The sequence below is a fragment of the Malus domestica genome, chromosome 03 (genome assembly GCF_042453785.1).
Source record: "Malus domestica chromosome 03, GDT2T_hap1".
NCBI lineage: Eukaryota > Viridiplantae > Streptophyta > Magnoliopsida > Rosales > Rosaceae > Malus > Malus domestica.
In genome coordinates this window covers 26,309,142-26,333,291 of record NC_091663.1, presented here as the reverse complement: position 1 = coordinate 26,333,291, position 24,150 = coordinate 26,309,142, and the positions used below count along the sequence as shown (strand labels likewise).

Below are 24,150 nucleotides of genomic sequence, written 5' to 3'. Positions count from 1 at the left end.
ATTCGATCCAACCACTTTTCTGCCCCTTCATAACCTTCATTTCCCTCAAAAGTTTCCAATTTCAGATTATACATCGTCTCTACGGGCGTTCTCTGAGGAGGACGGATATTAGCCTGAAAAGCTTGAGCCATTGCTGCCCCTAACTGAGTTATATCGGGGAAATTAGGCTCAGCAGCACGGCGAGGATCTCTACGAAGCGGCATAATTCTGACAGAAAACATAACAAAATCAATAGAAGAACTCATTAGTTATACAGGACTGCAACCTATGCTCTGATACCAAACTGACACACCCTAACCCGAAGACTAGGACGTGCTGGCCGTCACGTGAGTGTGACGTAACCATAACGCAAGCGGAAACGATTTAATAAAAAAATACGAGTCAACGAAAACCACTAATTGCAGTTATTTACAACCTAACATTCTATGTGCATAAGAGTGTACTAAACACACATAAACAGAGCATAAGCGTCTAGGTGCAGTCAAGTAGGACCATAACTATTTTACAACACCCTCGGGTGAATCCTACATTTATTTAGTCTGTCAGAACGCCGAAGCAGTCCTCGTAGGCCACCAACGCCTCAACTATCAACTAGAACCTGGAGGGGCGAAAAACAGAAAACGTGAGTGGGCGAAAATCAAGCTTTTCCAAATCATTTCATAAATCCACATTTATAACCCCTTTTTGGAAAACCTGTATACTTTCCCAGAAAAATAGTATATAGCATATATATCTCAACTGTCTCAATCATCAATCTTATAACAGATTCAATAAAGAATGTACCATGCCAATTTCAACAGTGTAGTATGAATGCATTAACATAATATAATCAGGTAAAAGAAATAATCAATCGGAGGCCCTCTAATAGCCCTGAACGATTGAACCTAGAGCTCAACATCTATCAATCTCACTCTCTGCCGGAGTCACTCCGCGTGACCTGTCCGGCCTTCTGCACATAAGTCGGAACCACCTAATGTAGTCTGAACGACTCATGGTAATATTCGCTCTAGTGCTTCTCTCATCAATCATCTGTATACAATAACCTAAGGTCACCCACCAGTCATAATCTCACTAACACTCTACGACTGGCCCGTCGTACCCACTCCGCGTGGACTGTACGACCAGCATCTACTTGGATCCAAGGCGAGCGTGCGATGCGGTGAATACTATAAGCACTAAACCATGGTGCAGGATATGAGCTCAATATATCATCATCATCATCATAATATTAATTAAATACTTACCTGTGCTTCCACAGCACCATCATACATATATGCATCATACGACAGTTCATAATATCCATAATATTCTATGCATGGCAATCACATCATATTTCATTTCATTTCACTATACTTTTCATTTAAATTTGATTTCTGGGGAAATCGAGTATATAGGTATATATAAAAACAAATGCCCACTCACTGGTATGTCGCCGGGTCGTAACCCCCTTGACGCCCCTGGATGTGCTCGTCCTCGTTAAAAGTTCCACCTAGAAGTGAAATAACTTAAAACAATCATTTAACGCACATTTAACGCACCTAAACCAAACTAGGTAATTAATTCTTCATACGATGCTCAAATTGGGTATATGAATATACCACAGTGACCTACACAACCTCAGGATCATCCCCAAATTTTTAAAATAATTTTTGGAGTCCTCACGCGCCCCCACGCGCCTGACGTGGCACGGACCTACGCGCGGCCCACGCGCGGCCACGTGGCATGCACACTGACGGCTACAGTGAACGGCGTTAGAGAATATTCCGTCAAATCCTAGTATATTCCGTTAAAAACTAACGGTTTCCGTTAAAGTTAACTAACGGCGTCGGAATATTCCGTCAAACTTGACGGAAGATTCCCTGTCTTCTCCGGCGAGTCGCCGGTCGCCGGCGACTGTTCGCCGGTTTCTGGAAAAATTTCAAATCCACTATTCTCCTTCGTTTTTCAACCAATTTCTTCGCATTTTATACCAAAATGAAGCATTTAACATGTACTAACACGTTGGAAGGGTTTTAGGGCCTAAAAACAACTAGATCATACCTTCCAAAATTCCTCAATTTCGGCCAAACTCGAACCCGACGATCCCGACGTCCATTTTGTTCAAACGAGGCACTCCGAGCCTCCTTAGGACTTCCTAAGACTCGTGGTGATCTTGCTTTAGCCTAAAACACAACCAATTTTAAGTTCGTGAACAGTGTCAATTCACGGGGTGTTTTGAAACTAGGATTTCAGAAATGAAACTTACCTGAAACTTATACCCCCGTGCTCGTGAAGTTCCCAAGATCACGAAGATGATCTTAGATTGGACGTTGGTGCACGTTTGTGGTTGTTCTTGGTGTTTGTCCGAGAGCTTGAGAGAGTTCGAGAGTAAGAGAGAGAGAGTGTTTCTGAGGGAGAGATGAGGAAGAGAGAGACAACCTACGGGTTTTGGGGAAGGATTTCAGGAGGTGGGGATCCCACCTAAGTCCAATACAAAATTATTAGACCAAACAAATGTAAATCTAAACCCTAGTTTAAGTCCCTAACATAAAATAATATTCTAAATAACAATAGTTTAGGATCTTTAGGTAAAACAAATGTCAAACATTTACACACCTTAATCCCGTTTAAGGTCACATTGGTCATTTCACGTCCTCGAAATTAAAATTCCGGGACGGGCTGTGACATGAGACCCCATTTTATGGGTCACGTGGAGATCCACACATCAGTAACCACGTGGAACCATGTCGGGGCTCACCCATCGCGCAGGGCCAAACAGGGACCCACCCAATCACGTGGCTTCTTTGGCCTACGTGGAGCCATGTCGAGACTCACCCATCGCGCGGGCCAAAAGGGACTCACCCAATCACGTGGCAATATGAGCCCGTGTGAGATCCCATAATTTTATATATTATTTACAGTTATTAGAATGAACTATAGTTAGGTAGCAATCAATTATCACATAATATGTCCCATTTTAAATTATTATCTTTTTCTTTAGCAGCCACATAGGTTACAGGAGGTGGCTTCAAAAGGCCATGCAATATGAGGTAGTGTGATGTATTAGAAGTGAATAAGCAATCTAGTTGCTGAGTGTTCCAAGCTATAACTTGGACGTGGCTTCAAATAGCCTTAGGTGGATGCACTGTATCATTTATTCCTTATTTGGTTGACACCTTGCATGCCGCCATTGTTTGGCCGCCAAACCAACCAAATTAGAGTCTTGTGCTAACCGTTTCCTACTAGTATAAATAGGAGCTTTACTCCATTTTTTATGGAAATAAGGCAACATGCAGTGTTGGTGTTCAAGTATAAGGAAGGAGAGTTTAGAGTTGGAGTTTGATGTGTTGATCTTGTTAGTTGGGTTGTCTTGCCAAAGATTTGAGTTATCGAGGTGAGTGGTTTATGTAATGTATTTAAAATATTCTTATTTTCTGATAAATGAAAACCACGAGTTATTGTGGGTTTTCTATATTTCAAATCTCTATCTATTTTAAGTCAAGCATGTTGGATTTTGTGTAAATGTTTTATGATGGGATATATATTGTATATGAAATTACTTGAGATGTTCATGGAGCATAAGAACTTTAGTGTTGCATTAATCTAAGGGATAAATGTAAACTGCACATGGGGACATTAGGGCAGATGGCCATTAGGAGTCACGTGGTGAGTTACAATTTATGAAGGATATAATGGACACGTAAAGGGATGATGTGATATGGAATTATGTGGCTAAAGCTTTGATATTATTATCCTATTTTATAGTGTGATTAAAATGGCAAGCTTGACTGGCATATTATATATTATACTCATTGAGAGACGGTGGTTGTTGCTCACCCCTCACCTATTATTTTACAAATGAGTTGTTTGGCAAGACAAGTGTTGGAAGAGCTGAGGTTGTGATTGAGGAGAAGTTTAAGGATTTTAATTTATTATTTGTGTACACCCTATAAGGATTTTGGAGTTATATTTAATAAGAGAAGTTTATATTTTTCAACCAGTGTCAATTTCCTTTTATTTATTTATTTTACTTTTACTCGCACGCCGGATGCGGGGTTATTTTTTTCATCGACCCCAGGTCCGGGGTGTGATAGCCCGTCCCCTGACTTTGATACCATGTAAAAAAATTTAGATCGACGGGCCGAGGGCCCACTCCAACAACACTAATACTGTCCCCACTTTACCACCTGCCAAATCCGTCAGGTGTGGGGTTTTATCACAAAAGGCATCGATGTTAGTTGGAGTGAGGTAATTCTATATAAATTGTTTTTTCTCATTATTTTCTTTTTCTTATCTGTTAAAGGCAGATTTGAGAATTTGTTGGACAAAATTATTTAGTTGGATGTAGATATAAAACAAATGGATCCATGTTGTAATTCACAGGCCATTCATTGTGGATGGCCACCTATCCCACTACCAATCCACTGTTCATCCCACTACAACTTTGTCTAAAGCTTTGTCTATAAAATGAATGAAAAGAAGGAGAGCGTATATACACAAATGGACATACAGCTGTGAAGAGAGAAAAGAAAGAAGGAAGAAGAGAGGAAGAAGAGAGAAGCCATAAGGCTCACGGCAGATCGAAGAAAAAGAGAGGAGATAATAGAGAGAGTTATCTTTGTAATCTTACTATTTCATATTATAAATGAAAGCATCACTACTGCCCCAAGGACGTACTCCAGTCACACTGACTGTAGAGGAGCCTCGTAAATTTTATGTCTTGTTTATTTATTCCACTGCACACACCGTCAATTTTACAACACGTTATCAGAACGAGAAGCTCTCGTGTCAGTGGAAAGCACAACGCCACAAATCATGTTCACCTCTTCGCCTAGAATCTCACATATAAGAAAATCCTTTCATTTCATCCAAAAATCTTTGTACTACTGATTTTCTTGAAGCAAATATATATATTGTTGTATGACTGTATATCATCCTTTGTAGAAGCAAAAGAGTACATACTCAAAATTCGTAGAGAATCTGACAGCCATGTAAACAGCCTCGCATCTTCAACTTGCAAAACTCGGATTGAAATATTTTCTTCTTCAAAGTTGCTCGTCCGCATAGTACCTACAACATATCAAATTTTCAGAAAATTCCAACGGTGCGATCATCGTAGATGCGTGAAATGCCAAACCCGTTTCCAATTTCCACAAAAAATTGGACAGGCACCTTATGAGTACCAAAACTTCATTTCAGTAAATCATATTGAAATTGTTTCTTCACGAAAGTTGTTCGGTATCCTCTTATCCATATCATACTAAAATTTAAGCTAAATCTAACAGTTTGATCTTCTCATAAGTTGCAGACACTCTTGACTCCAAAACTTATGGGAACCGCTTCGATTTTTTCAAAACTCACGGAGGAGGAGCACCAATTGGAACTTATTGTTACTATTATTTCCTGAGTAACCAAAATGACTTCAGAACTGTGAAATAAAAAAAATAAAAGAAATCAAACAAAAGAAATGGCAGACCAAGAAAAAGAAAAAGCAAAAGATGAGGACTTAATCATTGCATTTTTCTGTTTTGGCATATTTATGTGCATAGTGTTGGTTTGAAGCCCTATCACAAGTTCTGTTTATTTACAGTGGGTAGAATTATTACCCTTTGCTTTAAAGCTTTGATATTTATGTGATTGGTGCTGAATCAAAGCCCTTGTCACAAGCTTTATTTACTTAAAGGCAATTTATGTACTATGGCTAGAATTACCGTCTATTGCTTTAATTTATTTATTGTACTTCTTTTTGTTACGATAAGTATATACTGGACCCAAAGTTTCTTGATCAGATCAGAACTTGAAGTTTCTTAATCTTCATCACATAAAATGATTAGACCTGAAGTTCAATCATGTAAAAAGATTAGGAATGAAGTCCCTAGATCCTCAAGATTGGACATGAAGTTCCTTGATGAGTACCTTAAGTTTGAAGAGCCGAAGTGCCACAACTTAATTGTAATAAAGGCCATGAGAATCCCAATTCATAGGCTATTAAATAAGGACCAGAAGTTCCTTGATTTATGTAAATGATGATATAATGCATATTCGCTAGAGAATTTACATCTCGAAGTTTTGATGAGTATTGCATGTCATTGGGCATTGATGTTGAACACCATGTTCCTCATGTTCATACTCAAAATGATTTAACAGAAGCATTTATTAAGCGGATGAAATTGATTACTCACGCTCTGCTCATGAAAAAGAAATTGCAAGATGGGTAAGTACCATTTTACATAATTCATTATTAAGTTCGGTTGAGACCAGTTGCCAATTATCAATATTTCTCAGTGCAACTAGTGTTTAGGCACCAACCAAACATTAACACTTACGAGTTTTTGGTTGTGTTATCTATGTGCTTGTAGTACTGCCACAACGTACTAAAACAAGGCATCATTACAAATTGGGAATTTATGTTGAATTTGATCCACCATCTATCATTCAACATTTGGAGCCCTTGACTGGGGATATGTTTACCGCGCGGTTTGCAGACTATGATTTTGTTAAGACAGTTTTCCCGCCATTAGGGGAAGAAAATAACATCATTCCAGAAAAATGATATGAAAATATCATTCCAGAAGAATAATGAGAAAAGACCGTTCCAAAAGAACGAAGAGAATTTGTCTTATTTTGATTTATGAAGCAATCAATATAAAAACGAAGTAAGAATGATTAAATGATGCAACGATATGCAAGTCAAATGCCAGATACATTTAATGATGCAACGAAAGTGATAACATCACATATACTTGCTACAAATGTGCCTACAAGAATTGATGTCCCTGTTGGACAAAATAATAAGGCAGTAAATGAGTTATCTGTTACACGCCTGAAGCGTGGCAAACTCTCACACTCAAAATGTTCAGTCATTCAAAAGAAAAAGAATATGGCACTATTGAATTATTGCATTCCCGAAGTATAACTGTTACATTTTAGAAGCATAACAGTCGCCGCATGGATACACATCCCAGAAAGGACAATCCGCGGACATGGGAATATTGATGTCTCATGCATGAAGCATGATAGACGTATAGGTTCCAAATGACTCAACCCCCAAAAGTGGAGCTTAAAATCCAAGCTTTATAACGCTCCAGATGAGGTTATGATCCACATTCTCTAAATTATGACTATCCTGAGAGAGATAGTATAATGCCCTTGAAGAGGCAATGGATATCCAAAGAAATGAAAAGTTTATATGCATGCGTATGCACATTAGAATATGGGATCACGGATTGATGATAACCAATGATAATTTTGGTTTTTACAAGTAGCTACTAAATTCATCAATGAGCTGTATTGATATTGAGTCACGTTCTTTTGTTCGTCGATGAAAGGAAATATTATTTGCCAAAAATGGAGAAAAGGCAATTCCATTACAATCTTGTAAGAACGTGGAAAAATGGATCTATATATATGTATATAATACAAATAGCCAAAAGATGTTGAACCTAGAAGGTTACATATGAGTATTTGTAATACAATGGAATACACTCACATGATATGACACAAGGTTACTAATTGAAACCTAAAATTATACTCTTGTAAACGAGTTCATATGAATGTAGAATTATATACGAAGGGTTGTGAGTCGCCCACATCATATCTCCATAAGTAAATCCCTCAAGTATACATGGGAGCAAATTGCTCTGTATATATTCCAAAGGAAAATGTGTCCTGAAGTGTAGAAAATCCCTAAAGGATTCAAATTGCTTGAAGTAAGCCCCGGAAGGGTAAAACATAAAACATGTACTCAATACCAATGGATGGTATAAATTGTCTTAGTGAGAACTATCATTATGATATTGTTGTAACATACTAAAATTTCTTGCAAGAGTCGATAATATTAGGTTGAGACTCCTGAAGAATCTAAAAAGTTTATAAAGTGTTGAGAGAAATATTGTCTCGAGCTGCAGATCGAACAATATACTAACACGAATCTTATCCATGATGTTTATAGTATTAAAAGAACCATATGGATTGAAGATCATGAGTTGAATACTCAAGTGGTTAATTAATATTTAGACACTAAGAAAAATCATTCATCATCGTGAGGAAAAGATGAATAGATGTTCGGTCCAGAAGTACCACATCTTAATGAAGTATATGCTTTATTGTATTTAGCACAATACACTGAATGAAATAAAGTTATCTATTAATATCTCCAAGAAATTACAGACATGTACATACACATGAGTTAAAATGAACAAACAGGAGGGAACCTTTACAAAGGTTGCTCATGTAAAGCCTCAGTACTCAGAAGTACCCCAGAAGGAAGAGGCACCGAAGGTTGATTATTTGGAGCCTCAATACTTGGTGAAACTCCAGACGGTTAAGACAATGTGTGTCTTTGGATTAAAGACTTGAACCCTTGATTGTCATTTTGAGTTCGACCTTCGGATTCCAGTAGTTGGTCGGGCTCGTTGAGTAATTATTTGCAAGCATGTATAACACTCTATTCTCGTGCTTGAGCCATCCAATCTCTTGTTTAAGACTTGCCACCACAGCCATTAATGATTCAACTTGGTGAGTTCGAGCAAGTAGGCATTGGCCTATATTAGAAACAGAGCCCGCACACTGAATACTAAGAGCCAAGGAGTCTTGAACAGTCGACTCATCAGACCGGTTTGAAAGGATTCTGTTATCCTTGGGAGTGAGAAGATTCCTAACTACCACTATAATGGTTAGGTCATTCTTCATCACAGAGTCCCCAACCATAAGAGGACTATTTGAAGATAAGAAAGATGGGCATTATATATTATCCTGATGCGGCTCGCCTATATTAGTCCTAAGACTCAAATCTAACCAAATGTTAGATGGGCAAGCCATTTTTCAGAAATGATGAAGGAAAATGAGGTCAGATAAAATCTCAGAAGTGCAAGAAGAGGAAATTTCTACAGGCAACAATTTTATGAGTGTATCTGAACAAAATTGATATATCTATAAAAGAAGAGGCAACAGGGTCACCTGTTCAAAAATCAAAGAGACATCGCTCTCCGAATTTCAAAAGCTAGATTTTCAGGATAAAGTTCGTCAACATTTCTTAGACGCAATTTCAGCTTTTGGATATCACTTGCAACTTTGTCAAAGATCTCTGATAAAGTTGAAAACGCATGAATTTCACAATTCCAACTACAACACTGTTGCCGACAAGCGTGGATGACAAAGCCACATCCACACCACTACCTGCTATTGGGGAAATCCCTATATATATCGACCTTCATCCTCTATGGCAAGGCACACATCCAAAACTCCTAACTCTCTCTCATTGCCGAAAATGCATCTGCAACCAAACCTCTCAACATACTCAGTTTTCTTTCTCTTCGAGAATAACTCTTCAAAACAAGTCATACCAGAGCAAGAGTATCTCATATCATTAGGGATGAGAGCAAAAGTATCTCATATCATCGAATTTCCCTATCATTTCCTTTGTCCTTGTTCTTACCTACAAAATAAGGATAAAGAAAGAAATCAGTCAGAACCTGCAATCAACCTTCTGGTAAGGATCCGATTGCCTGAAAACTTTCCTGATTACTTACCTAGTATTTCTCTTGAGTAACCATCTTCAACTGTTGATGAAGATGGGTCTCCAGTCACCAAGAAGTGATGAATCATCCAAATGCAAGGGTTGCATTCCACTCCTGCATCAGGGGACAAATACTACAAGAGAAGATGCCACACATACATAGGGGAAAACCAGGGAAAATACCACTTATGCAAGGGAAACAAGTAAGGCAAGTGAAAATGATACATTGAAGCATGTGGAGACAAGCGCAACAAACACATACTGATTCATCCTCGATAAAGCCGAAGATCACTTGCCATGTGAAGCTCTTCATGGTCCAATTTCATTCAAGATTAAGCCTCGAAGGTCCTTGAAGAAATCACAAGTCCGATTCAATATCAAGTGTCCACCACCCTTGAATCAAATTTCGCTCCAGATAAAATGAGTAAATTCAGACCTTTGATGCAAGTCTAGCAGAAAGCCCTCCAGCCCAGTTCAAGAAAAAGCCTATGGAAAGTTAACAACAAGTAAAACACCTCTTTCGGCAACTCTCCCCGCTAAGAAACTAAAGCAGAAGGATCAATGATCAGCTTAAAGAATTTGGAAACAGGGGGAGATACTCATCATGGGAAGCATCCAAAACAGATCAAGATTTTAACAAGTCAATTGAAGACTTGTGGTCATCCAAGGGGGAGTGTTGTAATGCACATGCCATTCATTGTGGATGGCCACCTATCCCACTACCAATCCACTGTTCATCCCACTACAACTTTGTCTAAAGCTTTATCTATAAAATGAATGAAAAGAAGGAGAGCATATATACACAGATGAACATAGGGCTGTGAGGAGAGAAAAGAAAGAAGGAAGAAAAGAGAAGCCACAAGGCTCACGGCAAAGAGAAGAAAAAGAGAAGAGAGAATAGAGAGAGTTATCTTTGTAATCTTATTATTTCATATTATAAATGAAAGCATCACTACTGCCCCGAGGACGTACTCTAGTCAAACTGACTGTAGAGGAACCTCTTAAATTTTGTGTCTTGTTTATTTATTCCATTGCACACACCGTCAATTTGACAACAATCCACATAAAATTTCCCTAGTTAAGAATTCAGTTCTTCACAGAATGTGAGAGATAATATAGCCACTTTTTGTGTAATTATATTTGTATTTCCGTTTTTATAGTGGAACTACTCAATTAAATTACACAATGGCAAAAAAAGTTAGATCCAGAGACTGTCACTTTACTTATCAACTTTTATTAATTGCTATTTTTCTCAACAGATATTTTATTGGTCCCAACAAAAATGATCGTATTTATATACCATGCTTATCTTGGATTATTCCCTGAAATTATCTATCTGCTTTTTTGGACTTATATGTGTTTTGTACTAAGTAAGTTTGTTACTTGTAGAAGTTTTGAGCATTAAGTGTCAAACCTAAACGAAGGATGAGGATAATTGTATGTTAGGTAGGAGCATGATGTAATACGCATATTTAGATCCGGCAGTTTCTGACACGACACAGTGATACGACACGAAAACTGTGGAGCCAAAAATAATCACAAGGCGACACGTGGATCTTTGGATAAAAAGAACAATAATACCCTTAAGGCACACCGAGATTCCTACACGCGAGCAGCGGGCAATCATCTTTCAATCAAGTCAAAAAAGTACCCAAAATAGGTATTTATTCAAAACCTATTTCATCCATCTTCTCCGCAAGGTAACCCCCAAAACATTCCTTTTAAATTATGTTAATTGGTTAATTAATGGAATTATTGCCTAATTAATCTATTAATTGCCAATTAAACTATCAATCACAACCAAAAAATACACAAGAGGCTGGTCACCTTCTCTCCCAAAGGGACTGGCCATGCATTATATATTTGACCTCATTTTCTTTAAAAAGCTAGGTCTTCACTCTTGCTAAACACTCAAAATTCTCCAAACATTTTGCCCTCAAAATTCTAACTTTGGCATTGGAGGTTCTTCGGCCAAAGCCCCCCTCCATTCATCGTGGATGGGTGAGACTCTTAATGTCACATCCCGGCCCGGGGTGGATCACTTCCCGGGCCCGTTCCACTACTGTAGCACGATATTGTCCGCTTTGGGCCCCGACCATGCCCTCACGGTTTTGTTTCTGGGAACTCACGAGCAACTTCCCAGTGGATCACCCATCCTGGGAGTGCTCTGCCCTCCTTCTCGCTTAACTTCAGAGTTCCTACGGAACCCGAAGCCAGTGAGCTCCCAAAAGGCCTCGTGCTAGGTAGGGATGGGAATATACATTTAAGGATCGCTCCCCTGGGCGATGTGGGATGTTACAATCCACCCCCCCTTAGGGGCCCGACGTCCTCGTCGGCACACCACGGCCAGGGTTAGGCTCTGATACCAATTGTCACATCCCGGCCCGGGGTGGATCACTTCCCGGGCCCGTTCCACTACTGTAGCACGATATTGTCCGCTTTGGGCCCCGACCATGCCCTCACGGTTTTGTTTCTGGGAACTCACGAGCAACTTCCCAGTGGGTCACCCATCCTGGGAGTGCTCTGCCCTCCTTCTCGCTTAACTTCAGAGTTCCTACGGAACCCGAAGCCAGTGAGCTCCCAAAAGGCCTCGTGCTAGGTAGGGATGGGAATATACATTTAAGGATCGCTCCCCTGGGCGATGTGGGATGTTACACTTAACCTTGACCCAAGGTGTTATTTGTTTTGTAGGTGCAATTTTGTCCAAGAACAAGGAGGAATAAATTTGCATCCACAAAAAAGACACGAAAATAACGAGTTTCGAGTCATTATCAGGTGACCCATTAATAACGGGTTTTTAACAGGTATACATGCGAGTAACACGTGAGTAACCCGTTTCGACCTGTTAAGAAAAAAATTATTTTGATAGTTTTAAAGTTTAATTACCAAAAGATTTATTATAAAATACAATAGCCATATTAATATATACAATATATTCTATATTAAATATATAGTTTTGTATTATTATTCTATATAAGTAAAAAAAAAAAAAGTTTTAGTCATTATTTATTTTTATTATGAGAGTTCCTTATTATCATTACTAGGATAAATTTTACTTAACATGTTGTTGTCCAAAATTAAAATAAACTAGTATAGTATTTGTATAGGTAAGAACTAAGAAGACATACATACAAGTAAAAAAAATGTGAAAGAATATATAAACACTCGTGATTCATCATTATTCGTCTACAAGTAGATAATGGTTATACTTACAATATTGTTTAGATTTTTAAAATTCTCCAAACCCTCATGAATAATGTTTTTTATTTGAGGGCAAAATTAATAAAATTAATAATAATTATTGTAGAAGTGTAAAAAATGTAAAAAAAAAAAAGCTTTACAACTTTCATGAATGGGTCAGTTTCGAAATCCAACACTATAATCCATAAACCTTAAATTTATATTTAACTGTCGATTATCATTTACGCTTTATTCTTCTTACTGAATTTCATTTTTAAAATCTTCTTTTTTTAAAACATGATCATCTGGCAGATGTAAGAAGATGAATAGTTCAGATATTTGATATCATATTTCGATATTTACGCTTAACTGAAATATGAGTTGATGTCATATAGTTTGTAGAAACTTTATAAACATCAAACAATATTTTCACTAACTGTAAAACTCTGAATATAATATCAATGATCCAAACCGTTCATCTTCCTGTATCCTCTAATAGATCATGTTTTCAAAAACGAAAATCTGAAAAAACAAAATTTGATAAGAACAATGAAGCGTAAATGAAAACAACAATCAACAGTTAAATTTTGATCTATGATTTATATGATTATAGTGGCGAATTTCGAAGTTAAGCTCTTCATAAAAGTTGTAAAGCTTGTCATTATGAGCGTTTATATATTCTATATTTTTTACACTTCTACATTAATTAAAAAAAACTATTAAAGCCTTTACTTAATTAATTAAGCTATTAATTAATTTATACCCTTTTTGTTTCAGAAGCAATGGATGCTAGAGATTCAGATTCAGTAAACCTTAGTGATGAGGAGTCCGTGGAGATTATAATGGGAACAGAACGAGATCTTGGAAGCGAAAGTATAAACAATACAAATACGAGTCTTGCAAAGAAAAAGGCTAGAGCAATCAATTTAGGTAAGCGAAAATATACTTAAAAGAAAATTGCGTTTTTATGTTTTGGATGTGACAAAATATAGTATGTATATACTTATTTAGTATTATGTTTTTCATTTGATTATTTATTGGTTTAAAATATATTTTCCTTAATGGGTAACGGGTCGGGTCATATTACCTGTTAATATTATCGGGTCGATTTTTGATCGGGTCATTTTACCCGTTTATTTTAACGGGTGTTACATGACATGACCCTTTAAGATATCGGGTATGGCACGAAAACGACACGAATGCCAGGTCTATATTATTATATATTTTGGTGAAATATCTAAATTAGTCTTGCTTTCGTCATTTCAATTAAGTTGAGTGTGTAAGTTCAAATCTTTTGCATCTATTTTGCGTGTGACATCTCTGTGATCTCTATTAATAATTGACACATAAAATTTTGGAAAATGTCCATAATGTTGATTTTGCCCATGGCAATCGACCAGACTAAAATAGCGGTCGGTCATCCATGCCAAACTGATGAACTCGAGCTCCTGAAAAATTACAACTGATCAAATGAATGTTAACCATCGGTCCGCTTGCGATTTGAATTTGAATTTCTCATACATTTTTTATTGTTATGGTTGGGTTCTTTGCTTTCAAACTTTGATATTACGTGTATCGCATTGAAATACCTTCACAAACATATCCTAAGCAATTGAAACACGACTCCACCTAAAGAGACAAGTTTCATAGGAAGTGGTACTGGTACTGGTACGTACCTCTTGGTGAAGAGATGGTTAATTCAACACCAATTAAGTTTTATCTTGTATAAATAGGGAAGATTTTTGTAGAAAATAAACATTCTCTACTTCCTCCATATAATTCTATAACAATAAAACTCTAGACGTGTCTAGTCCGAGAAAACTTTGAGACATGTCTGGTTTGAGATAAACATTATTGATTACGGGGTGAGTTTGCGTTTATTATCACAAGGCATAGTTGTGGTTCTTTTTTGCACAACCATAAGTTTTAGGAGCAAACGTAAGATACATAATACATTCCTTGAAGCAACTTATCTTTATTTTAACCCTTCTCCTAGCTATTTCCCACTATATATCCAACATAAATGGTGTTGGGGTTTTTGATACAAATAGAATTCAAAGTCGACAGAGAATCAAATACACGATCTTGAATGCGAGAATAAATATCCTGAAGCACTTGATCTACGAACCCTTAAAATAAGTGAGGAATTCAGTTGATAACGTGATCAAATGGTCCATTCCATTGTGCGTAATAGAAAGATATTTGGGACCATGCGATCTTTCGAATGCTCAAATGACGAATATTGTCCTTCTTGTTCATTCACTCACCACCACAACAGAGATAGAAAGAGAAAAAGGGATTCAACTTTCTATATGACAAGAAAGAGAAATAAGATACAAAAAATAATAAAAAGAGAGAAGAGAAAAAAGATGTTTAGAAAATTTGGACAACAGTCTATTGACACCGGACGCACTACACTCCAGAGAGCAGGTGGAGATGCAAAATATCACCTTCTTTTTTTAGAGTTTGTATTGGTAGCTTGTAAATGTTACCATCAATATTTTTGTGGGAAAAATAATATTTAACATTTTAATTTCTTTAATTTTCTCTTTCTTTTTTCTTTTGAAGGATTGTCGTCTTGGCACCAACCATGATTCTTCCAAGAAATTATGCTCTTTTTTCTTTCTAATTAATCATTTTAAATTGCCTCGGTACAGGCTATTACTCACTAAATAATCAAACTTTCAACAACTAAATCTTCTCTTCTTCAACACTACATATGTTAATAGAACTGAATTTAGCCAAGTTGGCTAGATCGCAATATATATGCTCCACCTTTCGCACCTAAGTTCGAACTCCCCCTCTCATAATTTAGATGAATTAATTAGTGTAAGTATCCTATCGTTTGTAAAAGAGAACACACTAAATATGTATATATCCTAGAAAAAAATTTAGATGGTGGAAATAATGCTCATGCATGCTTACCGGATCCACATAGGTAACCGGTGCTCCCATAACCCTCCAAAAATTGAGAAAAACGCATGTAAAGGTCTTTTAGGAATCTTTGAATGTCTAATATATGAAATATTTTTGTGTCCATCAAGTGTTTGATAAACTGCCTTCTTGCAATATCTCAACACCATTTGGCAAAATGTGTCGACGACACTCAACATGGGATCTTGATATCCTTTGACAGATTGTTTTGGCTTTTGTCAACATGAATGCAGATGACTATAGGCCCACCAGAAGAGAATGCTTTGAATAATGATTTTATTCTTCTCAATGAGAGGGATTTATACAAGGTGTACAACCCTAATGTAATAGGAAGAAAACTATTTACATGGGATTACATGGAATTGATATCAATTAGGAATCATACCTAAAATACAAAGTCAACACTCCCTTCAAGTTGGTGCATATATGTTATTCATGCCCAACTTGTGTAAGAAATATGAAAACTTATGACTTGAAACAGCTTTCATGAGTATATCTGCCAACTGATCCTCTGTTCTTATTGTTGGTAGCTCAATTATTTTTTCTTCTAATTTTTCTTTGATGAAGAACTGATGAACTTCAACATGCTTTGTTCTATCATGTTGTATCGGATTATGTGCAATGTCACGGGCAGCTTTATTATCACAAAATAATTTCATGGGCTGATCTGTAGTATACCAAAATCGCAAAGCAGGAGCCTAAGCCACATAATTTCACAAATCCCCAAAGTCATACCTCTATATTCAGCTTCTGCACTAGAACGGGTAACCACATTCTGTTTCTTACTACTCTATGTAACCAAGTTACCCCCACAAATGTAAAGTAACCTGATGTTGAGCGTCTATTGTCAGTTGAACTCACCCAATCTGCATCAGTATAACCTTCAACTCTAAGATGTTTATTCCTTTTAAACAAAATTCCTTTGCCGAGACTTCCTTTCAAATATCTCAAAATTCTCATCACTGCATTCATATGTTGTTCTCCGGGATCATGCATGTATTGACTTGCTACACTTAAGGCATAAGCAAGGTCCGGTCTTGTGTGTGGCAAGTACATTAAACGACCTACTAACCTTTGGTATCTCCCTTTGTCAACTGGTACTTGATTAGGATTAACACTAAGCTTCAATCCTTCCTCTAATGGTGTAGCTACTGGTTGACAAGCTGACATGCCAGTTTTGTGCAACAAATCAATAATATATTTCCTCTATGATAAGAAAATTCCCGAATTGCTTCTCGATACCTCAATCCCCAAAAATTATTTCAAGGATCCAAGGTCCTTCATCTCAAATTCGGTAGACAAACAACTTTGCAAGGTTGCACGTTCTTCTGGGTCATTACCTATTACCACCATATCATCTACATACATAATAAGTGCAGTAAGTTTCCCATTTCATCTTTTCAGGAATAGAGTATGATCAGAGTTACTTTGTTTGTAGCCAAATGCTCTCATAGATTTTGTGAATCTTCCAAACCATGCCCGATGGGATTGCTTCAAACCATATAAGGATTTCTTCAACCTGCACACTTTTCTTTTGTATTTATCTGGAGCATTACATCCCAGTGGAAGATCCATATAAATCTCTTCTGTCAAGTCCCCATGCAATAAGGCATTCTTCACATCGAACTGCTGTAATAGCCAATTAAGATTTGCAGCCAAGGACAACAAAACACGGACTGTATTGATGTTGGCTACATGTGCAAATGTATCTGTATAGTCAATTCCATATTTTTGAGTGTATCTTTTTGCTACTAGTCTTGCCTTGAAGCGATCCACCATCCCATCAGCTTTGTACTTCACTGTATAGACCCATTTACATCCCACAGGTTTCTTACATGCTGGCAAGTCTGTGATCTCCCAGGTAACATTCTTCTTCAAAGACTTCAATTCTTCATTCATTGTTGATTGCCAACGTGGATCAGCTAAAGCCTCCTGCACACTGTTAGGAATAGATACAATAGATAATTGATGCACAAATGACTTATTTGATTCTGACAGGCGACTGGTAGACACATACTTACTTAACGAGTATAACACATTAGACTCAGGGTTGGGCTTACTCATCGGATACCTAGTTTTGCATTTAGGGTCAACTTCATAAGTAAGTTTAGGAATACCTCGGTTAACGCGATCAGGGAGACGACGTGGTAGTGGTGCATACGGGATCGAAAATGATTGATTATGGTTATTGGGACTCAAGATCGACTGTGAGATAGTTGGAGATGTAGAACTATCCAGTGGTGAGGAAACTGGCAGTGAGCCATCAGGCAATGAGTTATCTGGCGATGTCGACTCGTCTCTTTCAAGGTTTTCAACATTGTTTCCATGTGAATGATCACCACTTGTTTCCAAGACATCACCACTTAGTTCCAATTCATTCACATCATTGTTCTCGTGTGAGTGATCACCACTTGTCTCTAAGATATCACCACTTAACTCCAAATCATTCACATTATTTATATTTGGAATAGGATAATCAAGAGTTTGAACGTCTGTCTGATTCTCCCCCTGAAGTGAAGACTCGAGATGGGCAAAGTACATATCATTCTCATGAAATGCAACATCCACAGTGACAAATAATTTTTTCGTCGAAGAATGATAACAACGATACCCCTTTTGATTTGAGGCATACCCTACAAACACACACCGTAAGGCCCAAGGCTCAAGCTTACTTCTCTGCTGTTTATGAAGATAAATGAAGGCCACACAACCAAACACGTAAGGTGGAAGATTAGGAACTGTAGGAGCATCAACATATGAAGAAAAAGTCTGGAGCGGTGTCTGAAAGTCGACTGATCGGGATGGAACATGATTCATGAGATACGCAGCTGAAGTGAGAGCTTCTCCCCAAAAAGAGAACGGGAGACACGCCTCAATCAAAGAAGCACGAACAACCTCTAGAAGCTGACGATTCTTGCGTTCTGTAATACCATTTTGTTGTGAAGTATATGGACATGTAGTCTGATGAACAATACCATGATGATTAAGAAAGGCACGAAGTTCAGAGTGTATATATTCGCCGCCATTGTCACTCTTGAGAACCTGTATATGTGACTTATATTATACTTGTACCATTTTATAAAATCGCTGAAACAAAGAAGTAACTTCACTTTTGGACTTCATCAAACAAACCCAAGTCATACGTGTGCAGTCATCAATAAAAGTAACAAACCAATGAGCACCACCAAGTGTAGTAGTTGTAGATGGTCCCCAAACATCAGAATGAATGATCATAAATGGGATTGAACTTTTATTCAAACTAGGCGGAAACGAAGTACGATGACTTATAGCCATTTCACAAACACCACATTTAAAGTTAGAATTATCATGCTTACCAAACAGGCTAGGAAACAATCTTCGCATATAGCTGAACGAAGCATTTCCAAGTCGACAATGCCACAACCAAATCTCCGAAGCTTTATTCTTATCCCCTGGATTTCCTTCCACTGCAAGAGCTTGAGTTAACATTCAGGAACTGTTTGATGTCAGCTCCAAGTAGTAGAGCTTCCCTTTCCTAATACCATAACCAATCGTCTTGCGAGTCCGAATGTCCTTAAAAACACAAATAGAAAGCCAAAAAATCACAAGACAATGCAGGACGACAGTTATTTGAGCAACAGATAATAAATTATAGTCAAGAGAAGGAACAACAAGTACGGCATCAAGACTAAGAGTATCTAAAAGGGAGACGGTTCCTTCCCCGATAACAGGGGCGGGATTACCATTAGCGACACTGATGATAGTTTTGGTGGATGGTTTTAGGGTTTCTACCTGTCTAGAATCACAAGTCATATATTCAGTAGCACCAGAATCAATTATTCATGTATTATTCGTAACAGAGGCAGAAACCTTTAAAGCCTTACCATTGTTACCTGTATTAGTAGAGGCAGACACTTCCGCAACTATATTTTCAGAATCTACCTTTGCATCAGCAAACGAGGTATGCGTGGTCGTATTCTCATGTCCGAGTTGGTCAGATCGATTTGGAGACGTACAAGTCCAGACTGCCATTCCTAAGTAACGTTAATCAATACATCACTCGGTGATCAGTAAAGCCCAAATTTCCAAGCAAACCAAGCTCAAGAAGCTTCAATTTGCACGGGCCAACAAGAAGGATAACCATACAACAATTAAAAATAATAATAATCTAAAAAAAACCACAATTTTTCCCTTTGCCTGTGTGGGCCTAAAGCAACAGCAAAAGATTCTTTTTTTTCCCTTTTTTTTCTTTTCTTCAGATTTCTTTTATCCTTCCCTTCAACCTTTCTTTCTGGGCAGACAATGCAAAATCAAACTGGAGGTCTGTGGTGCATTGGTGCCGCGGCGGTGGGAACAAACAGCAACAAAAGAATGGTTCTAAGGCAGCAGGTACAGCAGCGGTGCAAGACTGAGGTGCAACAATGCTATGGTGGATCGATCAGATCAGCAGGTCGGATTGGAGCAGGTTCGTGGGTCGTCGGACCACGAGTCGGGTACGGGGCAGCAACACAAGTCAGTGGGGTTGCAATTTGTGCAATCCTTCATGGTTTTAGATCTAATCAGAAGCAAACAGGCCAATTGGTCTGTCGTGTCACAAACAAAGAGTGAAACGATTCGATGAATTCGGGTCAGCAACAACGGCGTTGCTCGCTGTTCGTTTCGAATTCAGAGAGGGTAGCAACAACAACAGTCGCTTGCTGATCGAGGTCGACGCACCACACACGGCTGAGCCGCAACAATACTATCACAGCTATGGGTTTTTTTTTCCTTTTTTTTTGCTTTGAATAATTATTTTATTCTTCTCAATGAGAGGTATTTATACAAGGTGTACAACCCTAATGTAATAGGAAGAAAACTAATTACACGGGATTACATGAGATTACACGGAATTGATATCAATTAGGAATCCTACCTAAAATACAAAATCAACACCACCTAGTGCTTGACAAATTTCCTCACTAAAAAATTTTTGCAAAGTGTGTGCACAATTTCCATCTAAATAAAACTTAGATATTTGATACTAAAGTACTTCCAAGATTAGAATTCTGGATTCGTACTGCATGCATGTGTACTTAATTACCTTTTAATAAAGAAAATATTATTTGTATGTTATAACCTTTTAGATTCTGCCGATATCCTTCTCCACAACACCTTAATATCGTAATTTGAATTTTTTAGGCAGTACTGGAGCTAGGGTTGATTAATTTTTCACTGATGTCAACAGTTCTTGGATTGCAGATGAGTATTAGACACAACAACTGCAAATGTTAAGCTGGCAAGAATTAAGAAGAGAAACTTGATATCAATTTATAACATGTTTCAGTATGGATCTAATAAAACACACAAAATTTCATCACTCATTACCAATAAAATAATATTTAAACATTTGTTGAATATATGGAGATTCAGTACAAGGAATTCTATATGCATCATCAGATTAGATATATTTTTTTTTTTTTTTCTTAATATGTCTAAACTAATAACTTAAGTAGTTCTGTACAAACCCAAATAATGAAATTAAGGAAGAACCATGATTTAAACTACATGGATTGTTTCCCTCTGACCCATCATAATCCCCAAAAAACCAATGACCTAGATTATGACATACGATAACAACATTTATAAAATTGCAGCAGAATTATTAGAAGGCATGTGATAAAACTCATGAATATTCTTCCATGAGTCTTCTCTCTGCATTTTCAGCTGCTTGTAGAAGTTGCCAATAAAGTTCTCAGCTTTTGCAAAAAGCTCTTGCCGGCTAAGCTCCCCCAAAACTTCTTCTTCTTCTTCCTCCACATAACGCTTTTCCCCGATCACCTCGTAATCTCCATGATCAGTCTCACCTCCCCCTATGAAGAAAAGGCTAGGCATAGAAGTACACTTCTTCACACTCTCCACCTTCACAGTGTCCACAATCTTCTCAGACTTGGATTTCTCAACAACCCTAGCCTTCTTTTCAGCATATTGTGGAGCAACAACCGTTTGATTTTCATCGTTACGGGCAACAACCCTTTTGTCGGAGGAGGCCAATTCCGTGGGAACCACAGGTTTGGGAGCAAAAGAAAAACCGGTGCCGGAGCCATTCTTCTTGTCATTGTCTGAATTAGGTTCGGTAAAAGATGAGAGGAGGCCGGCTTGCGCTCCGAGGGCGATGATGAGGAGGTTAGTGATGATGTAGAGGTAAGGAGTCCTTAGGGATGAGGACAACAAAGGTGCAAGGACGAGAAGAATAACTAGCAGAGAAAACATAAGAATCTGAGATTTTTCATTAAACTTGCTCATTGGCGTTTGCTGAGGGACTGAAAAGGTGGTGCGGGTAATAGGAGGATGAAATGAGAGGAGTAAGAAGAATGAGAGGAGTGAGAGGGATGTGGTTTTTAGTAGTAGAGAACAAGTAAAAGGCTAGGGAGATATTTATAGAGAGAGAGAGAGAGAGAGAGAGAGAGAGAGAGAGAGAGAGAGAGAGAGAGAGAGAGAGCTGCAGAATATTATTATACCAGTCAAAGAAGTTATACATAAGAAATTCATAGGAGTGTCACAGTAAATAACTAACAAATTAAATGGCTAAGAGCATTCAACTTTATATTTGAGATTTTATATTCAATTCTCCCTTCTACAATCTAGTATCTACAATATCATCGTAAGCCACTTGTAGTTCATGTAGTAAGGAACATTTGGCCTTACATTTGAGACTTCTACAATATTATCGAAAGAGCATCTCCAATCATGCTCTCTATTTTTTAGTTAGATTTTAAGAGCATTTCGCCTTACATTCAATGCTCTATGTTTGATTTCTACTTTTAATATCAAATAATTAAGAACATTCAACATTATATCGCAAGTGGCCTTTACTACAATGGTGGAAATAAGTGAGCTCTTGTATGACGGCGTGGGTTTGAACTCCGTCGCTGACTAATCTAACAAAATCTATCGTTTAACAAAAATAAAAACCATTATATCTCAAATTTCGTATTTGATTCCTCCCTTCCACAACATAGAATACCATCCATTTTCGGAGCACGTTCTATACAAAGAAAGATATAACAGCAGAGAACATGCAAGAGGGAGCGAGATTTGAATGTAATTGGACAATGGTTGATAAGGTCGGTGAAATCATATCTTCAATTGCTTTCTTTTGTTCTTTTTGTTTCCACGGTTAACTACCTTTAGCAGAAATGAGTGCATTTTTGCTCACCACCATAAACTATGGTGTATGCTCACCATACACCTAATCAATTGACACGTGTCATTTCACTTAACTCTAGTTAACTTTCACATTAAATGTTAGTTTTTCAATTTTGAAAAAAATTAATCAAGATTAAGTGAAATGACACATGTCAATTGATTAGGTGTATGGTGAGCATACACCATAGTTTATGGTGGTGAGCAAAAATGCTCCCAGCAGAAATGTGCGGTTTTCTAAAGATTAAGCTTGAATCGGGTCCCACAATAGACTAATTGTGTTTAAGTTCTATTACTAATTTATAAAATAAAAATGAACACGATATAATTCATATGATAAAGATTCACGCTATTAAAAATTACATTTATTCTAATGACATAAGTAAATCAATCATAGCACGTATAGGTGTGATGTCAAGCTCAAATTTTTTAAGAATCAGCTAATTTGGAGTCTTCTTGTGGACCCCACAAGAGAGTCCCACTTGTAGCACTAGTGCGCCTGTGGTGAGCGGTACCTCACAATCTCCCTCCAATTCCAAGGCCCACTTGTCCATGCACTTCAGCCTCTCACAATCAAAATAAAACGACCCGACTTTTTCCTTTTCTTCTACTATTACCTGTTCTAGTAGTCTCGCACTCCTTGGTACAATGCTAATCTCATCACGAATTACAACGCAAAAATGCACGACGCTTATTTTAAAGTGTCGATAACAATCTCTTAAAAATAATCCTGAAAATAAAGGCGAATTTATTTACTAAACCCTAGCTTTCAATATTTCTCAAAGGATAACCTATAAATAGATGGCTCCCAAAGAAAAGTGGATAAGGAAAAAGGATGCAAAGAGCACATGGATTTTACTATTCAATTCAAACTTTTCTAGTTTATCCACAATTTTTCAAAAGCAATTTTATCAACTTTTTGAACAATCTCTTATCTTAAAATTTAAATGGTCCAAAGTACTAAATAGATCGCCGAAAGAGAGTTTTTAATGTGTCCAGAACACAGGATAATATATTATTTATCATTATACAAGTAGTGAGATAGTTGTATTAAATAATTAACAACTTAAAAAAATAAAACTTTCCTTCACTTATATAAGGACAAGTGATGTGTCAACCGTGTTTTGAACATAATGAAAAATTTATCTACTAATGTAGTCAATAATATTTGGGTAGACAGACAATTATAGGACCCACGTCAGATAGCCTACACAAACATGTAGGTAGTAAGATGATGATTTCACTTTTCCTAGGTTTGGAGGTTGAGGATTCACTTTTCTAATTGGAAGAGATCTTTGGCTTGAAATGGACAGGAAAGAGAGCAATGATCAACGTGCTTTGCACCAACGTATGTTTTCCAAGGATTTAGATACTCTCTT

The 24,150-nt window shown here is 37.4% G+C and overlaps 1 long non-coding RNA gene across 1 annotated transcript; it reads right to left on the bottom strand.

The window, feature by feature from the left end:
- Window positions 1-362: 362 nt before the first annotated feature.
- LOC139194253 (uncharacterized) lies at window positions 363-2,168 on the bottom strand. The gene is made up of 3 exons (XR_011579012.1): window positions 2,041-2,168; window positions 1,423-1,489; window positions 363-598 (listed from the first exon to the last, which is right to left on the bottom strand). It is a non-coding gene; the product is annotated as an uncharacterized lncRNA (long non-coding RNA).
- Between the last annotated feature and the right edge of the window lie 21,982 nt (window positions 2,169-24,150).